This window comes from Mirounga leonina, unplaced genomic scaffold (assembly GCF_011800145.1).
Source record: "Mirounga leonina isolate KUSES-001 unplaced genomic scaffold, KU_Mleo_1.0 Mir_101608, whole genome shotgun sequence".
NCBI classification, from domain to species: Eukaryota; Metazoa; Chordata; class Mammalia; order Carnivora; family Phocidae; genus Mirounga; species Mirounga leonina.
In genome coordinates, this window is record NW_023270163.1 from 1,678,194 (window position 1) to 1,694,104 (window position 15,911).

Genomic DNA, 15,911 nt, shown 5'->3' on the forward strand with positions numbered 1-15,911 from the left:
GGACCCTGAGATCATGACCTGAGCCAAAGACAGATATTTGACTAAGCCACCCAGGCTCACCTAAGAAATATGCTCTTTAAAAATAAGTAATGTATTTGCAATTGGATCCTCTCTTGGACCTTTAGAAAAAGAGACCCTGAACACTGCTTCCTTACATGTGACATTTTGTCAGTGCAATGAAAATACAATAACATGGACTCAACAAACATTTGTTAAATTAATGAGCTTTTGTGCGATCATGTCCTTAGTCTTAGTTCTAAGAGTCTAATAATTCTTCTCCTTCACTGTGCTGTGAAAATAACAGTAACAACAAACACAGTGTCATAATATCAGAGAAATCTCTATACTCTAGTGCCACCTTTAAAGGGAAGTAAACCAAGTCAGAGAGCAATAGGCTTTTTTAAAAGTCATAATGGCAAATAAGTGGCTGTGTACAAAACAGATATTATGAGCTATGACACTCTGTCCATTTAAATATCTACTTGAAATGTGTGATGGGACATAGCACATAGACCAAAATATCAAGCAAGGGAAAAATTAGTCCCTTGACATATTTTGGCAGATGGGAAAGAATAAAGATATTCAGTAATGATACCAACATTTCTAAGTCTCCTGAACGAAACCTGAAAAACATTCTACATTTCTCTCACCGGCATTGGTTTTAAGCACCACTCTCTTGAAAACATGTTAGCATTTCGATTTAACAACTACTGATTTTCAAAGGACCAAATCCATGTCTGATCATGTATTAAAAGACTATGTCCCTCCTTATTCATACATAGAGTTGTAATTGAAAAAATCATACTGATATGTGAAGAACAGGAAAGGGGTAGGGGCAAAATCTCCAAGGATGCAATATGAATACTAATGCTTTTTTTGGGGTTACAGAAAAGATAAGTACATAACACTGTCAAAATATTGTGTTGTTAAATCAAGCAATCAACATGCTCAGAAAGGATTGAACTTGGATGATGCTTGTTTAAATCTATGAACAGTTAAATGCCATTTATCATTTTGATCAGACAAACCCAGCAAAGTCCTTTTATAGGAAAAAAAGGCCTTATCATACTGCAGAATGAACCTCAGTGCAACAAGGAGGAATTTCACCAAGGGTTTCCAGGAATCCCAAAGGAGGAACGTGTGAGGCTCATCTGCTCACTTTCATAGTACAGGGAATTTCATCAGAAATTCCTGGCATAGCCTTACCATTTGGCATTCAGGAGAAATTGTCTTCACCTTCCCACCTGCAAAGAGGTGAGAGTCATTTAGCTGTATCTAAATTATTAGTGTGAGTAGCCAAATCTGGGCTATTGTTCCAAACAGAAGCTGGTTTCTATAGTCAGATATGGGCATGGCAACCATCCACTGACATCAATAGATTTGCCTGATTCTGATTCCAGAAATCAGATGTGAATGTGTATGTGAATGCCAAAGGTGAGCAAGACACTTGGACAGAAGATGCTGTGAAGGGAAGAGACACAAGGAAAAGATGGAAAAGGGTTATAAAAGGAAATATCTCACAATTCATATTGTTTTCTCTATCCTCATTCTCTACCTGAAGCATAATAGAACACTTCAAGTTTCTTTTTTCCCTGCCTCCAGCCTCACTGTACTTCTTGACTATCCTCCACACTCTAGTCAAAGAATTCTTTCCAGACCATAAATACAATCTTGATTAAAAGTCTCCAATAGCTAAAAAAAAAAAAAAAAAAGGTCTCCAATGGCTCATCACTGCCCTCAGAATAAAGTTCAAGTGTGGTAGTGTTATGTGCAAAGTTCCTTACACACTGGGTCTAACTGTTCTCCCTTAGCCTTTCTGGCTTATCTCCACATGGCCTTTCTGACCACCTACACACATACCCTGCATTTCAACTACACAGAACTTTATTCTCTTTGCCAAACAGACTGTATTCTTTCATGATTCCATTTCTTTAAAAATCAGCTGCACTAGATCTGAAATAACTTTTCCTTTCTTACATGTCTAGCGAGGTCTATTCCTCCCAGAATAATTTTATCTGTATGAGATCTCAGACTTTCATGGCTGAGTTACTTGTCCCACCTATTAAATAGAGCTGTTACTACACTGCATTATAAATATCTAACTAACTTTTCTATGAGACTTTGGCTACAAGACTTTGGCTTCAAGAAGGAAAATATGGTGTAATCTCCAGTGTTTTCATTAATATTGTTTGTCATGGGTATGGGGCTCAGTAATGGCTGTGTGTACTTATTTCAGGAAGGTAGTTCTCTTCAGAATATTTGCAACATCTCCTTGTGTATGGAGATGGTATTAACTGAGCTTGGGAAAATAATAGTGCAAACCTAGAACACTATAAAATAAGTTCTATTGTATTTTAGTTGAGCCTGGTAGCTCTGGAGTCCACTGTGAGCTGTCCTTGGATAAGGAGGCTCTACCTTACAGTACTCACATACATAAATGGGGATGATGTCTTTGATATCTCTTCACTTGTACTAAGGATAATATACATAGCTCTAGGCAGGTACAAGAGGAGATAGGTTATCTGGGGATGGGAGCATGGTAGCATGTTAAAGTCAATTTCTAGTACATTGAGTTTGAAGAGCCAGGTAAAGATTTCGAAACATGGGGTTAGTGCTTTGGACTTGAAAACATGCAACCTTTTGAAGACTGAGAATAAGTAGAACATATGGTTCTAGAATGCAACTTAATTTCTGCATGACTATTGTAGACTAAGTTGCTCTTATCTAATTTAATTACTAGCTCACAAGTCCAAAACAAGGTGACACACACACACACACACACACACACACACACACACACACTACAACATGACAGAACAATGAAGCTAGAAAATAAATATGTAATAATTCATAACAGTTAATAGGCAAAAATTTTTGCAAGCTTATACTACTATAGTCAAAATCCAAATCAACACCTCTTCCTGGAAACCAATTTTCTCAATTATAGATTTTCTTTTAAAGATAATTAAAACCTATATAAGCCTGTCCCTAACCACAACTCCACCCTCCTGATTTTTAAAAATGATTCTTGTGAGTATTTAGAATACAGGAGATTTTTTTAAATGTCATAGAGAAAGAAATATGAATAGCTTTAAAAGGTTCATAAAAGAAGGTTTTATTTTCTTGTGCACCAAAAAAAGGAAAAATGAAAATATAAAACATGAATCTTTTAAAAGCTTAAGCTACAGAATTTTTTAAGAAGAAAGATCTTGACATTGATCACCAGTATTTTGCAGCTGAACTATAATGATGTAAATAAGCTTTTCAAGTGAGGCTTGGATGGCTATGTATTTCCCCTTTAGGACCGCCTTTGCAGTATCCCTTAGGTTTTGGACCATTGTGTTTTTGTTCTCATTGGTTTCCATGAATTAAGTTCTTCTTTGATTTCCTGGTTGACCCAAACATTCTTAAGCAGGATGTTCTTTAGCTTCCAAGTGTTTGAATTTCTTCCAAATTTTTTCTTGTGATTGAGTTCCAGTTTCAAAGCATTGTGGTCCGAGAATATGCAGGGAATAATCTCAATCTTCTGGTAACAGTTGAGAACTGATTTGTGACCCAGTATGTGGTCTATTCTGGAGAAATTTCCATGTGCGCTTGAGAAGAATGAGTATTCTGTTGTTTTAGGGTGGAATGTTCTGTATATACATATGAGGTCCATCTGGTCCAGTGTCTCAGTCAAAGCTCATGTTTCTTTGTTGATTTTCTGCTTAGATGATGTGTCTATTGCTGAGAGTGGAGTGTTGAGGTCTCCTACTATTAATGTATTATTATCAATATGTTTCTTTATTTTGGTTAACAGCTGGCTTATGTAGATGACTGCTCCCATGTTGGGGGCATAGATATTTACAATTATTAGATCCTCTTGTTGGAAAGACCCTTTAAGAATGATATAGTGTTGGGGCGCCTGGGTGGCTCAGTCGTTGAGTGTCTGCCTTTAGCTCAGGTCGTGATCCCAGAGTCCTGGGTTCAAGCCCCACATTGGGCTCCCTGCTCAGCGGGAAGCCTGCTTCTCCCTCTACCACTCCCCCTACTTGTGTTCCCCCTCTCACTCTCTCTGACAAACAAAATCTTTAAAGAAACAAGAATGATAGAATGTCCTTCTATATCTCTAACTACAGTCTTTAGCTTAAAATCTAATTTGTCTGATATGAGAATTGCTACCCCAGCTTTCTTTTGAGGTCCATTGGCATGAAACCTGGTTCTCCATCCATTCACTTTCAGTCTGGAGGTGTCTTTAGGTTCAAAATGAGTCTCTTGTAGACAGCATATGGATGGGTCCTGTCTTTTTATCCAATCTGCAACCCTGTGCTGTTTCATGGGAGCACTTAGGCCATTCACATTGAGAGTGACTATTGAAAGATATGAATTTATTGTCATAATGTTGCCTGTGAAGTCCCTGTTTCTATAGATTGTCTCTGTAAATTTCTGTTGTATATCACTCTTGGGGTCTTTCTCCTTTTATAGAACCCCCCCACTTAATATTTCTTGCAGGGCCGGCTTAGTGGTCACATATTGTTTCAAAGCTGGGGGCATCATATTGCCTGATTTCAAGCTATATTACAAAGCTCTGATCACCAAGACAGCATAGTACTGACACAGAAACCGACCCATAGATCAATGGAACGGAATAGAGAGCCCAGATATGGACCCTTAACTCTATGGTCAAATAATCTTTGACAAAGCAGGAAAAAATATGCAATGGAAAAAACACAGTCTCTTCTATAAATGGTGCTGGGAAAATTGGACAGCTATATACAGAAGAATGAAATTCGACCATTCTCTAACACCCAACACAAAGATAAACTCTAAATGGATGAAAGATCTCAATGTGAGACAGGAATCCATCAAAAGCCTAGAGGAGAACATAGGCAGTAACCTCTTCGACATCAACCACAGTAACTTTTTTCAAGACACGTCTCTAAAGGCAAGGGAAACAAAAGCAGAAATGAACTTTTGGGACTAAATCAAGATAAAAAGCTTCTCCACAGCAAAGGAAACAGTCAACAAAACACGGAATGGGAGAAGATATTTGCAAATGACATTACAGACAAAGGGCTGATATCTAAGATCTATAAAGAATTTCTCAAACTCAACACCCAAAAAACAAATAAGTCAAAAAATGGGCAGAAGACATGAACAGACACTTCTCAAAAGATGACATACAGGGGCGCCTGGGTGGCTCGGTTGGTTGAGCGACTACCTTCGGCTCGGGTCGTGATCCCGGGGTCCTGGGATCAAGTCCTGCATCAGGCTCCCCTTGCTCTGTGGGGAGCCTGCTTCTCCCTCTCCCTCTGTCTGCCACTCCCCCTGCCTGTGCGCTCTCTCTCTCTGTCAGATAAATAAATAAAATCTTAAAAAAAAAAAGACATACAAATTGCTAAAAAGACACATGAAAAAATGTTCCTCATCATTACCCATCGGGGAAATTCAAATCAAAATCACATTGAGATACCACCTTACACCAGTTAGAATGGCAAACTTGACAAGAAACAACAAATGTTGGAGAGGTTATGGAGAAAGGGGAACCCTCTTACACTGTTGGTGGGAATGCAAGTTGGTACAGCCACTTTGGAAAACAGTGTGGAGCTTCCTCAAAAAGTTAAAAATAGAGCTACCCTAGGACCCAGCAATTGCATCACTGGGTATTTACCCCAAAGACACAGATGTAGTGAAAAGAAGGGCCATATGCACCCCGATGTTCACAGCAGCTATGTCCACAATAGCCAAACTGTGGAAAGAGCCGAGATGCCCTTCAACAGATGGATGGATAAAGATGTGGTCCATATATACAATGGAATATTACTCAGCCATCAGAAAGGGTGAATACCCAACTTTTGCATCAACATGGATGGAACTGTAGGAGATTATGCTAAGTGACATAAGGTAAGCAGAGAAAGTCAATTATCATATGGTTTCACTTATTTGTGGAACAGAAGGAATAGCATGGAGCACATTAGGAGAAGGAAGGGAAAAATGAAGGGGGGGAATCAGAGGGGGAGAGGAACCATGAGAAACTATGGACTCTGGGAAACAAACTGAGGGTTTTAGAGGGGAGGGGGGTTGGGGGATGGGCTAGCCAGTGATGGGTATTAAGGAGGGCACATATTGTATGGAGCACTGGGTATTATACACAAACAATGAATCATGGAACACTACATCAAAAACTAATGATGTACTGTATGGTGACTAACATAATAAAAGTAAATAAGCTTTTTAAGCCTATGCTGCCATTTCTGAAAATGGTAAGAAAAAGAGATGATGCTGATGGGTATATAATCAATCAACCATGCTTGATCTGGTTTAGAGGGCGTGTGGGGTTCAAAAATACTTTTGTACAGCAATCACAGAAATCATAAGAAAATACAGTCGTATTCTACCATGTGACATGAGAAATAGAACCTGTTTAGAGGTTGAATTAGACATCAAACATGATATGTTGATATAAGTGATTGTCCTGAGACTTCTAAAAATATGGTTAGCACAAAAAAGCAAACACAATACTCAAGAAGAAAAATGTCTGAAGTGGTCATAATAAAAACATATTTAAGTATCTATCTTAAATATAGTGGAGCTCATATGCACATGTAAAGAAATGATTCATTCATACTGATCTGGGTTAATTTCACAGTATAGACAGTACATCCATAATCCTCTTTGCTAGGTTACTGATGCCACAGTAGGTTTCTAAGATTTTCTCTTGAATGAAACAAGGATGTAAAAAGTTCTAGGAAACAAGCTACACTTACAGTCTCCTAAGATCAGATTTCCAACCACTTTGGGTCAAATGGTCCTGCCAGTTCCTATCTTCCTTCCATCCAGGATGAGTTTTTCTCTGGTTCTCTATTCCTTCCACTTTATAATGATCTTGGTACTAAATTCATTAACACATTCACTACTCATTCTACTATTTATTGAAGGACTAAAACAAATTCTTTTTTGGAGAGAGAGAAAGAGCATGAGTGGGAAGGGGCAGAGGGAGGAGAGAGAGAATCTCAAGCAGACTCCCTGCTGAGCACAGAGCCTGACACGGGGCTCAGTCTCATGACCCCAAGATCATGATGTGAGACAAAATCAAGAGTCAGACACTTAACTGACTGAGCCACCTAGGCACCCCATAAATTACCCCTCTTTATCTCTAATAATATTTATTTTAGAGTCTATTGCTTCTGATATTGGTATAGCTAGCCATTCCAGCTTTCTTGTAGTTCCAGGTTTTCTCCTACATTGTATTCTAGGAGTTTCATAATTTTGCATTTTACATTTAGGTCTGTGATCCATTTTGAGTACATTTGTGTGAAGTATGTAAAGTCTGTGTCTAGATTTTTTTTTTTTTTGCATGTAGATGTCCAATTGTTCCAGCAGCATTTGTTGAAAACTGTCTTTGCTCCACTGTATTGACTTTACTGCTTTGTCAAATATCTGTTGACTATATTTATATTGATCTATTTCTGGACTCTCTATTCTGTTCCACTGATCTAGTTGTCTATTCTTTTGTCAAAACTAAATTGCCTTGATAGCTTTATTAGTAGTCTTGAAGTCAGGTAATATCTGTCCTCCAATTTGGTTCTCCTTCAATATTCTCTCTCTCCATATAAACTTTAGAATCGGTTTGTCAAATCCACAAAATAACTTCCTGGGATTTTGATTGGGATTGCACTGAATCTATAGACAAACTGAGAAAAACTGAAATCTTGACAGTACTGAGTCTTCCTATATGTGAATACGGAATATCTCTCCATTTATTTAATTCGGTTTTTTCATTTTGTTCATTAGAGTTTTGTAGTTGTTTTGTAGTTTCCTTCATCTAGACCTTGCATATATTTTCTTAGATTTATACCTAAGTATTTCATTTTGGGAGGTGCCAATGTAAATGGTATTGTGTTTTCAATTTCATATTCCACTTGTCCATTGCTGGTACATAAAGTGATTGACTTGTTATACTAACCTCATACCTGTAACCGTGCTATAATCATTTATTAGTTCTAGGAGAGGTTTTTTGGGGCTAATTCTTTCAAATTTTCTACATAGATGATCACATCATCTATAAACAGCTTTATTTCTTCCTTCCCAATCTGTACATCTTTTATTTCCTTTTCTTTTCTTATTGAATTTGCCAGAACTTCCAAAAAATGTTGAAAAGGAGTGGCAAAAGGGGACTAATGCAGCATTTTAATTTATTCAATTTTTTCCACTTATATTTTTAGTGATTTCCTTATTGGTTGGTATAGAGTTTACCATGCCAATCTTATGAGTATAAGCTTAAGATTTATAATGACTTACTTAATCCCAGTGAGATCCAGAAATAATACTCCTATATATCTCTACTCCCTTTCTCTGTTTTTCTGATATTGTTATACATATTGCATCCATAAATGTTGCAACCATTATAGAACATTACAATTGTTAAAATTATTGCTTTACATAATTTTGTGTTTTAAAAACCTCAGAGATAACAATGTAAAAAAGTAAATAATTATAGTTTTTGTTTTCTAACTTTTTAAAAAATCATTTCTTGATTTCTTCTTATGGTTTTAAATTAACCATGTGGAGTCATTTCCCATGTCCAATAGAGCTGCTGCTTCTACTGCCTCCTGGAAACTCTCAAACAGGAGCTGGGTTTGCAGTTGTGAAGCATAATTTCTTCTTCTAAGGAAACCTGGTTTTGCACTTAAGGTCTATCAACTGATTGGACGATGCCCATCACATCACTAATGGTTCTTTACTTAAGGACAACTAATTGTAGATGTTAATCCCATTTTATAAAACAACTTCACAGCATCATCTAGATTAGTATTTGAATTAATAACCTGGTACTAAAGTCTGGCCAAGTCCACTCATAAAACAAACCAATAAAATCTATGTTGGTGTGCTGAATGGTACCCTGCATTTCTCTCAGACTTTCTGCATTTTTCTTCATTCTTTCCTCTGTTTGTTGTTCAAATTGCATAATCTCTATTGGTTTATCTTCAAAATCTCTAATTCTTCTGACAATTAAGCCTATTGTTGAGCCCTTAGAGGATTTTATTGTTGTTGTTTTGGTTACTGTAGTTTTCGAATAAAGAATCTCTATTTGGTTCTTTTTTTCTGATTTCTGTTTATTAACGTTCTTGGTTTGATGTGACTTTGTTGTCATACTTTCCATTATTTTCTTGACCATCGTTTCCTTCATTTTTTAAATATACTTATAATGGCTACTTTGAAGTATTTTCTGTTAATTCTGACACTGGATTGCTTTGGTCTGCAGTTTCTACTTCCTGATTTTTTTTCTTTTCAGTGTAGGGCCCATACTTTCCATTTCTTTTAATGTCTTGTAATTTTTGTTGGAACATGGACATTCTAGATAATAGACTGTAACAACTCTTGGTCCTCTACTGGGCTTGTTATTATTTCCTTTTTTGTTTAGTGACTGGCAGAGTTAATTTAATAAAGTATATTTCCGCCAAAATATGAAGCCTCTGACTTTATACTTCATGGTGCAAAACCTTAGCTACACCCAAGTTCTCCCCAGGATGATAGTGGTTTTGGCAGGGCTCTCTTTAACTGCCTTGGTCCTTATCTACCCCCAGCTGTTAATTTTTACTAATCACTGGCTGATTGCTCTATCTTTTCCAAAAATGTCCTTGGGCATAATCACTCCACAGATTAATTCAGTCAAATGCAGTCTCTTTAAAAATTATAGTTTGCAAGGAGGAGTTAAGATAGAGGAATAGTAGGGGGATCCTGAGCTTTCCTCCTCCGTCAAACACAGCTAGATCAACATCAAATCATTTTGAACAACTGGGAAATCGGACTGAGGAATATGAAAACAATCTGTACAATGAGAGGGAGGGAACTGGCAGATGCAAGGTTCAGAGCCATGAATGGCAGGGTGGGGAGAAAGTTGTGGTGCCCTAAAGGGGAGTAAACCTTTTCACTGAGTGAAGTGTCATTTCCTTTCCTTGTCTTGTCATAATAAAGAGGTCCATCCAACAAGAAGATCTAACAATTTTATTTATGCCCCCAACTTGGGAGCAACCAAATATATAAATCAATTAATAAAAACATAAACTGATAATAATACAAAAATATAGGGGACTTTAACACCCCACTTACAGCAACGGACAGATCATCTAAGAAGAATATCAACACGCAAACAATGGCTTTGAACAACATGTTGGACCAGGTGGACTGAACAGATATATTCAGAGCATTTCATTCTAAAGCAGCAGAATACACATTCTTTTTGAGTGCACATGGAACATGAATCAGGATGCAACCAGTACAAAAAGACTGAGATCATACCATGCATATTTTCAGACCATGATGCTATGAAATTTGAAGTCAACCACAAGAAAAAAATTGGGAAGGAACACAAATATATGCAGGTTAAAGAACACCCTACTAAAGAATGAATGTGCTAACCAGGAAATTAAAGAAGAAATAAAGAAAAATACATGGAAGCACATGAAAAATGAAAATATGACAGTCCATACCTTTGGGATGCAGCAAAGATGGTCCTAAGAAGGAAGTACATAGCAATACAGGCCTTCCTTAAGAAGAAAAGTCTCAAATACACGACCTAACCTCATACCTAAAGGAGCTGGAAATAGAACAGCAAATAAAGCCTAAAACTAGCAGAGGAAAGGAAATAATTAAGGATAGAGTAGAGATAAATGATATGGAAATCAAAAACCAGGAGAACATATGAACAAAACTAGGAGCTGGTTATTTGAAAGAATTAACAAAACTGATAAACACCTAGCCAGGCTTATCAGAAAGAAAAGAAAAAGAACCCAAATAAAATCAAAAGTGAAAGAAGAGAGATCACAACCAACACTGCAGAAATACAAACAAGTATAAGAGTGTATTATAAGCAATTATATGCCAACAAATTGGGCAATCTGAAAGAAATGGAAGAATTCCTAGAAACATAAACTACCAAAACTGAAACAGAAAGAAAAAGAAAATTTGAACAGACCCATAACCAGTAAAGAAAGGGAATCAGTAATAAAAAAATCTCCCAACAAAAAAGAGTCCAGGGCCACATGGCTTCCCAGGGGAACTCTACCGAACATTTAAAGAAAAATTAATACCTATTCTTCTGAAGCTGTTTCAAGAAATACAAATGGAAGGAAAACTTCCAAACTCATTCTATGAGGCCAGCATTACCTTGATCCGAAAACCAAAGACCCTAAGAAGAAGGAGAATTCCAGGCCAATATCCCTGATGAACATGGATGCAAAAATTCTCAACAAGATACTAGCTAATAGAAAACAACAGTACATTAAAAGGATTATTTACCCTGACCAGGCGGGATTTATTCCTGGGCTGCAGGGGTGGTTCAATATCCACAAATCAATCAACATGATAGACCACGCTAATAAAAGAAAGGATAAGAATCATATGATCTCTCAGTAGATGCAGAAAAACATTTGACAAACTACAGCATCCTTTCCTGATGAAAACCCCCCAGAAAGTAGGGATAGAAGGAACATACCTCAACATCATAAAGGCCATATACAAAAGACCCACAGCTAATATCATCCTCCATGGGGAAAAATTGAGAGATTTCCCCTAAGGTCAGGAGCACGACAGGCATGTCCCCTCTCACCACTGTTGTTCAACATACTGCTGGAAGTCCTAGCCTCAGCAATCAGACAACAAAAAGAAATAAAAGGAATCCAAATAGGCAAGGAAGAAGTCAAACTTTCACTCTTCGCAGACAACATGATACTCTATGTACAAAACCTGAAAGATACCACCAAAAAATTGCTAGAACTGATATATGAATTCAGCAAAGTCACAAAATATAAAATCAATGTACATAAATATTGCATTTCTATACACCAATAATGAAGCAGCAGAAAGGGAAATTAAGGAATTGATCCCATTTACAATTTCACCAAAAAACATAAGATATCTAGAAATAAACCTAACCAAAGAGGTAAAAGATCTGTACTCTGAAAACTATAGAACACTTCTGAGAGAAATTGAAGACACAAAGAAATGGAAAAGACATTTCATGTTCTTGGAGTGGAAGAACACATACTGTTAAAATGGCTAAACTACCCAAAGCAATATGCACATTCAGTGCAATCCCTATCAAAATACCACCAGCATTTTTCATAGAGCTAGAACAAACAATTCTAAAATTTGTATGGAACCAGAAAAGACCCCGAATAGCCAAAGTAATGTTGAAAAAGAAAAAACAAAGCAGGAGGCATCACAATTCCAGACTTCAAGCTGTATTACAAAGCTGTAATCATCAAGAAAGTATGGCACTGGCACAAAAGCAGACACATAGATCAATGGAACAGAATAGACAACCCAGAAATGGACCCACCACTGTATGGCCAACTCATCTTCAACAAAGCAGTTAAGAATATCCAATGGAAAAAGGACAGTCTCTTCAACAAATGCATTTGGAAACATTGGACAGCCACATTAAGAATGAAAGTGGACCACTTTCTCTCACCATACATAAAAATAAATTCAAAAATGATGAAAGACCTAAATGTAAGAGAGGAAGCCATCAAAATCCTAGAGAAGAAAGCAGGAGGCAACCTCTTATCTTGGCTGCAACAACTTCTTACTAAACCCATCTCCTGAGGCAAGGGAAACAAAAGCAAAAATGAACTTGGGACCTCATCAAGATAAAAAGCTTCTGCACAGCAAAGGAAACAATCAACAAAACTAAAGGGCAACCAATGGAATGGGAGAAGATATTTGCAAATGACAACCACAATGAGATACACCTCACACCTGTCAGAATGGCTAAAATTAACATCTCAGGAAACAACAGGTGTTGGCGAAGATACAGAGAATAGGGAACTCTTTTGCAGTGTTGGTGGGAAAGCAAACTGGTGCAGCCACTCTAGAAAAGAGTATGGGGGTTCCTCAAAAAGTTAAAAATAGAACTACCCTGTGACCCAGCAATTGCACTACTAGGTATTTATCCAAGGGATACAAAAATGTTGATTTAAAAGGGCCCATGCACCCCAATGTTTTACAGCACCACTATCAACAATATGCAAATTATGGAAGGAGCCCAAATGTCCATCAACTGATGAATGGATAAAGAAGAGGTGGTATATATATACAATGGAGTATTATTCAGCGATCAAAAAGAATGAAATCCTACCGTTTGCAATGACATGGATAGAACTAGAGTGTATTATCCTAAACGAAATAAGTCAGTCAGAGAAAGACAAATACTGTATGATTTCACTCATATGTGGAATTTAGGAAACAAAACAGATGAACATATGGGAAGGGGAAAAAAGAAGGAGACAAACCATAAGAGACTCTTAGCTATAGAGAACAAACTGAGGGTTGATGAAGGGAGGTGGGTGGGGAATGGGCTAAATGGGTGGTGGGCATTAAGGTCGGCACTTGTTGGGTTGAGCACTGGGTGTTATATGGGGGTGAAGAATCACTGGGTTCTGTTCCTGAAACCAGTGCTGCCCTGTACGTTAACTAACTTGGAATTAAATAGGAAAAAAAAAGCATAGTTTGCAAGACCAGTGTTTGAGATTTGTTTTGATGACAGGAGGGCTCCTTCCAAATTACTCTGTCCCAATTCTGTCTAGAAAATTTGTCAGCCAACAGTTTAGCCTATATGTCAAATTAATCTACCTATCTCCTCCCAATTGCCTTTTAGCAAACCTCTACTGTTTCTGAAAACACCTTTCTTAGCTTGGGATGCCATAACAAAATCCTATAAACAGGGTGGCTTACTTAACAGAAATTTATTTTCTCACAATTTCTGTGGCTAGAAGCCTAAGATCAAGGTACTAGCATGGGGAGGTTCTGGTGAGAGCTCGTTTCATGGCTTATAGATAGCCACCTTCTCACTGTGTCCTCACTTGACAGGAAGAGAGTGAGCATGCTTTCTGGTGCCCCTTCTTATAATGGAACTAATCCCTTCATGAAGGCCCCACCCTCATGACCTCATTTAAACTTCGTTATGTCCTAAAGACCCCATTTCCAAATACTACGACACTGGGTGTTACAGCTTCAACATACGACTTGGGATGGTAGGGGGGCAATGACACAATTGCATAGTAATATCCTTAGGATTGAACCTCACACTCTGTTGCAAATGAAGTCAGTTCTTTTGGAAGAAATTTGGAGCTCTCTGTTTTATAGCCTGCTTCTCTGCCCCAAGCAAAATCTCTCATTCAAGGCTCTGGACCTGGGAAGGTTATAATGTCAAACTTATCGATGAGTGACACCCACAGTTTAGGGGCTGGGTACTAAATGGAGAGGGGCAGTAGTATCAGTTTCTTCTGGCTTGCCTCTTCCACTATGGAACTGCCATATAACAAAGCAGGACCAGGGTGATCAGTGGCTCAGTATTCTTAGCAGTATTTTACCCAAAGTAGAATCTTAGTCCCACAAGTGTTAGGCTGTGCAGAAGAAGGGTTCCTCCATCTCTCAGTTATAATCACCCAAAATTTACACTTAGCAACAGGTGGCTGGGGGGATGAGAAATGCTGATATCCTGCCCTTCCCAGGAAGATAGCCCTCTGACTGGGAGCTGGAGGCAGAGAGGGCCCTATGTTCTCGGCTACATCAGTTTGGCATTGAGTTTCTGTCTCACTGAGCTCTGAGAGAAAAGAGGGGAAATGGTTCTTAGTTCAAAAACCACAGACTCTCACACTCTGGTTTCTCTTCAGATCGCATAAATCTTTCACCTTTTACAAAAACCACAGACTCTCACTCTTCTCCCAGAATTTTAGATCTTGAATAAACATGACTTCATTTTCTGTATGTCCTTAAGATTATCTCCAGGGACTTAAATTTATATAACAGCCAGAAATGGAATTCACCCAGCAGGAAGATACATTTTTTTTTTTGGTCCACTTATTTTTTATTTTTTATTTATTTAAATTTTATTATGTTAGTCAACATACAATACATCATTGGTTTTTGATGTGGTGATCCAAGATCCATTGTTTTCATATAAGAACCAGTGCTCCATGCAGTACGTGCCCTCCTTAATACCCATCACCGGGCTAACCAATCCCCCCTCCACCCTCCCCTCTAAAACCCTGTTTGTTTCTCAGAGTCCATAGTCTCTCATGGTTCATCTCTCCCTCCAATTCCCCCCCCCCATTTTTCCCTTCCTTCTCCTAAGGTCCTCCATGCTATTCCTTAAGTTCAACAAGTAAGTGAAACCATATGATAATTGACTTTCTCTGCTTGACTTATTTCACTTAGCATAATCTCCTCCAGTCCCATCCATGTTGATGGGAAAGTGGGGTATTCACCCTTTCTGATGGCTGAGTAATATTCCATTGTATATATGGACCACATCTTCTTTATCCATTCATCTGTTGAAGGGCATCTCAGCTCTTGCCACAGTTTGGCTATTGCGGACATTGGTGCTATGAACATTGGGGTGCATAGGGCCCTTCTTTTCACTACATCTGTGTCTTTGGGGTAAATACCCAGGAGTGCAATTGCTGGGTCATAGGGTAGCTCTATTTTTAAATTTTTGAGGAACCTCCACACCGTTTTCCAAAGTGGCTGTACCAACTTGCATTCCCACCAACAGTGTAAGAGGGTTCCCCTTTCTCCAAAACCTCTCCAACATTTGTGGTTTCTTTCCCTGTCCATTTTGGCCATTCTAACTGGTGTAAGGTGGTATCTCAGTGTGGTTTTGATTTGGATTTCACTGATGGCTAATGAGGATGAACATTTTTTCATGTGTCTGTTAGCCATTTGTATGTCTTCTTCAGAGAAGTGTCTTTCATATCTTCTGCCCACTTTTTGACTCGATTATTTGTTTTTTGGGGGTTGAGTTTGAGAAGTTCTTTATAGATCTTGGATACCACCCCTTTATCTGTAGTGTCATTTGCAAATATCTTCTCCCATTCTGTGGGTTGCCTCTTTGTTTTGTTGACTATTTCCTTTGCTGTGCAGAAGCT